Below are 4,975 nucleotides of genomic sequence, written 5' to 3'. Positions count from 1 at the left end.
TGTTCGAACATCTAGTGGAAAGCCTTCCAAGAAGAGTGGAGGCTGATATTTTTATTTATTTTTTTTCCGTTATTTTACCAGGTAAGTTGACTGAGAACACGTTCTCATTTGCAGCAACGACCTGGGGAATAGTTACAGGGGAGAGGAGGGGGATGAATGAGCCAATTGTAAACTGGGGATTATTAGGTGACCGTGATGGTTGAGGGCCAGATTGGGAATTTAGCCAGGACACCGGGGTTAACACCCCTACTCTTACGATAAGTGCCATGGGATCTTTAATGACCTCAGAGAGTCAGGACACCCGTTTAACGTCCCATCCGAAAGACGGCACCCTACACCCTATATAGCAGCAAAGGGGGGACCAACTCCATATTAATGCCCATGATTTTGGAATGAGATTTCCGATGAGCAGGTGTCTACATACTTTTGGTTATGCAGTGTGTGTTTTAGTCCAGCGGGAAACACCAGCCAAATTCACCTAGTCAGCAACCGGAGCAATATCATGCAAAATTAAACAGACTCACACAGTTCTCATTTCACGTTTGCCTGACAATGTGTTTATTACGATGCATTTTGCATTGGACCAGCATAGGGAATACAGTGCACACACCCAGTTGGAGGTCTGAGCTAATCCAACAGTGTAGTATGGCTGTGGCTCAGAAAACAACACTAGGTAAACAAACCCAGATAATAAGCTGAGAATCCTACTGGTCGATTCATGGATGTATTTGTGGAAAAAAAAAACACAAGATCAAAAATACTCATATATTGCAACAACTTGCAAATTATGCAAACTCCATAGCTATACAAAATGAGGGCTTTGATCAAGGTTTGATGAATAATACATGTGTACGCTTCCTCAATTTTTTTTCGTTCTGTCGGTAGAATGAGTCCTTAGTATGTCAATGCATTAGAATTTCTAGATTGGGGTTGGATGACTTGGATAGGTGAAACATAGTGTGCCGTGCTCCTCCCCAGGAGACTCCTGGAGTTCCTCTCGTTGTGCATTGGACACTGCGCTGGGTCAACAGACGAAGATGTGCAGTGTATGCTGGGACAACTCAGGGATGAGAGTCTGGGTGAGCTCGAGCAGTAAGCCTAACGAAGCCGATTGTAAACCAAAGTCGGCGTGTGAAGTCGGGGAGGTGCATCTGCAACAGCCGAGGATCAAACACAGTAGCAAGGCTCAGATCAACATGGCAGTGTCAACATATCTTCTATTGTTTATAAAAGTTTTTCAATATAAATGTTGAAATAAACTTTTCTATACCCCCATGTCACACACTCACAAACTGAAAATGGAATGTGTGCAATAATTGATTAGAGAGAGGTCTCAAATATAATTTTCATTTGTATCCTCTGTAGCTTTAGAATTGCAGCAACGTTGTTTCCTGTTTCAGTCATGTCTTTGGCCACATTCACGTTGGTAAAAAAAAAACACCCTAATGAATGGTTGTCACGCCCTGACCTTAGAGATCCTTTTTATGTCTCTATTTTGGTTTGGTCAGGGCGTGAGTTGGGGTGGGAATTCTAGGTTTTGTGTTCTAGGTTTCTATTTCTGTGTGTTTGGCCGGGTGTGGTTCTCAATCAGAGGCAGCTGTCTATCGTTGTCTCTGATTGAGAACCATACTTAGGTAGCCTTTTCCCACCTGTGTTTTGTGGGTAGTTGTTTTTCTGTTTTGTGTTGCTGCACATGACAGGACTGTTTCATTCATTCTCTTTGTTATTTTGTTTAGTGTTCTGTTTTAATAAATGAACATGATCACTTACCATGCTGCGCTTTGGTCCGATGATTCCTCATCTTCAGACGACGAACGTTACATTGGTTGACAAATTGTGCCTCCCACGATGCAGGTGACGCCAGCATGGTGCAGTTGGTAAGAAGCTACTGCAATTCATTGAAGGCGACTTCATCAAAAACTGCATGACCTTTGATCACGTGATTTGTGTAAAGTTCATGCAGTTGACATGTAGTCGCAAGTGGGACAATAACCCTAATGCAACACACTTTGAAAAGCTGACAAAAGTGATCTGCTCAAACACATTCTCTGCCGCCGTCCTTACGTAACCATGGCAGCCCAATGAAGTGTGAGGTAAGGGAACTGTCTGCTCAGATGACCTCCGTTGCTGTGGCAGAGTGCACGGGTGCCAGCTGTCGTTATGGCACCAGCAGGGAAGCTTCCACAGTCATTTGTGAGCCTGAGGGAAGGAATCATTCAACAGCATAGCATAAGGGGGAGGGGAATTAAGCTCTGGAACTATGTGTCAAACAGTCTACATAATGCTGCTTGAACAAGACATGACATGTCTTAACCTCTTATGGCAGTCTATGACAGTTGAGAGATCAGATTTGGGTTCGAGTTCGCGCAAGAGAGACAGTTGATATATGTTGTTTTTCTGACTTTGTCATACACACGTATTTGTGTGAGAGATGGTTATGACTAAATCGTCAACTTACTCTAAAAAAACTTTATCACAAAACGGTATCAGCCTGGACTTATGACAGACAAAGGGTATTCTCAATTGTATTCTTGCAGCTTTGATGAAATTGTAACCCATGGTTACAAACAATTGCTCTAACCCTTCAGATTGTGTTTTGTATGTCTGTTTATCAGGAATAGTCAATGTGACAGCCAATGTAATATTGCCCACTGAGCAAGATTGCAAACACGATATATTTTCTGTGAAACTAGCTAGTGCACCATGACAACCCAGTGTGAGATATAATACCAGACAGTATTGAGCCATGAAAGCTCTTTAAAACACATAGCGACAGTCATTTGAAAGCTGAATTGAACAAACTTGACCTTTTTATATAATAATTTATTTGTTCAACACTAGCCCTGTCAATCAAGACAAGTTCTATATCCTTATTATTTTCACTCAGACATAGAGGTCAATGTTAAGTCTATTTCTCCAACCCTGCTCCCTCTGTCAAATGCATTCTCTTGGAATGATTGAAATTGGTGATGACAGACACTCCTTGCTCAAAAGGACAAATACGAATTTCACCAGGCGAGATGCCCATTCCAAATCAAAAGATTGCAATATACTTTTTCAATGACACGGCAACCCTTGTTAAATATTTTTGTGAAAAATGACACATTTTTAGGTTTAGCTGTCTAGTGCCTTGTGATGCAATATAATATGATGTGCATGACATGTTGCTTCAGAAAATGGTGTGCCACACACCTGGTGATGGTGGCAGGGGGGTACCACTGCTCCCTAACAGACTGACACAATGTGCCCAGAGTATACTGTGTGCTGGAACCAGGAATTCATGCCAGCCAGCTCATCTTCTCATTTGATTCTGTGCAGCATCTTCTCTATATACTGAAAAATATGAAGGTTCTAAATGGTTATTCCACAGCTCTTAAGCTTCCTTAGAGAATTCTTGCCCGATAAAGGACCTTTGAGTTAAGTGTGGGGTTCTTGACGTGGCATCTACGGTTCTTCAGAATTCTTAAAGGTTCTTGAAAAGGTTCAGAAAGGAAGCTTGCAGATGTGTCCCTTTCATAGGATTTTATTTGGATCCCCATTAGCTGTTGCAAAAGGAGAAGTTACTCTTGCTGGGATCCAAACAAAACATAAAATAATACAGAACAATAATAGACAAGAACAGCACAAGGACAGCTACATACATTTAAAATACATATCGAAGTACAAAAGTTCCTGTGCTGACAAAACATATTACTTTACATAGACATATACAGTTATTTAGGTCAGCTATGGGAGAGGCGATGTGCTGTGAAGGAGTGTTTTATTTGTTTTTTTAAAAGCTGGTTTTACTGTTTGCTTGGGTAATTTGAGATGGAAGAGCGTTCAATGTGACTATGTCCCTATACAATACAGTGTGTTGCCTTAAATTTGTTTTGGACTTGGGGACTGTGAAGTGTTCCCTGGTGGCAAGTCTGGTGGGGTATCTACAGTGCATTCCGAAAGTGTTCAGACCCCTTGACTTTTTTAAAACTTTGTTACGTTACAGCCTTATTCTAAAATGTATTATATTGCTTTTATCCCTCAAAAATCTAGACACAATAACCCATAATGACAAAGCAAAAACATGTTTTTAGACATTTTTGCTAATTTATTAAATATAAAAAACTGAAATATCACATTTACATAAATATTCATACCCTTTACTCAGTACTTTGTTGAAGCACCTTTGGCATCGATTACAGCCTCGAGTCTTCTTGGGTGTGACGCTACAAGCTTGATACACCTGTATTTGGGGAGTTTCTCACATTCTTCTCTGCAGATCCCCTCAAGCTCTTTCAGGTTGGATGGGGAACATTGCTGCACAGCTATTTTCAGGTCTCTACAAAGATGTCAGATCGGGTTCAAGTCCGGGCTCTGTCTGGGCCACTCAAGGACATTCAGAGACTTGTTCCAAAACCACTCCTGCATTGTCTTGGCTGTGTGCTTAGGGTCGATGTCCTGTTGGGAGGTGAACCTTCACCCCAGTCTGAGGTCCGGAGCGCTCTGTACCAGGTTTTCATCAAGGACCACTCTGTACATTGCTCCGTTCATCTTTCTCTCAATCATCATTCCCACAGCATGATGCTGCCACCACCATACTTCACTGTAGGGATGGTGCCAGGTTTCTTCCAGACGTGACACTTGTCATTTAGACCAGAGAATCTTGTTTCTCATTGTCAGAGAGTCCTTTAGGTGCCTTTTGGCCATCTCCAAGCGGGTTGTCATGTGCCTTTTACTGAGGATTGACTTCCGTCTGGCCACTCTACCATAAAAGCCTGATTGGTGGAGTGCTGCAGAGATGGTTTTCCTTCTGGAAGGTTCTCCCATCTCCACAGAGGAACTCTGGAGCTCTGTCAGAGTGACCATCTGGGTCTTGGTCACCTCTCCGACCAATGCCCTTCTCCCCAATTGCTCAGTTTGGCCGGGTGGCTGTTTATTGGTACCCTTCCCCAGATCTGTGCCTCGACACAATCCTGTCTCGAAGCTCTACGGACAA

At 42.4% G+C, this 4,975-nt stretch overlaps 1 long non-coding RNA gene across 1 annotated transcript; it reads right to left on the bottom strand.

Moving 5' to 3' along the window:
• Nucleotides 1-531: 531 nt before the first annotated feature.
• Nucleotides 532-2,043, bottom strand: LOC139531881 (uncharacterized). The gene is made up of 2 exons (XR_011666444.1): nucleotides 1,771-2,043; nucleotides 532-1,151 (listed from the first exon to the last, which is right to left on the bottom strand). It is a non-coding gene; the product is annotated as an uncharacterized lncRNA (long non-coding RNA).
• Between the last annotated feature and the right edge of the window lie 2,932 nt (nucleotides 2,044-4,975).

The sequence above is a fragment of the Salvelinus alpinus genome, chromosome 10, assembly GCF_045679555.1.
Source record: "Salvelinus alpinus chromosome 10, SLU_Salpinus.1, whole genome shotgun sequence".
NCBI classification, from domain to species: Eukaryota; Metazoa; Chordata; class Actinopteri; order Salmoniformes; family Salmonidae; genus Salvelinus; species Salvelinus alpinus.
Note: the sequence above shows the minus strand (reverse complement) of the source record. Positions and strands in the feature narration are given on the sequence as shown.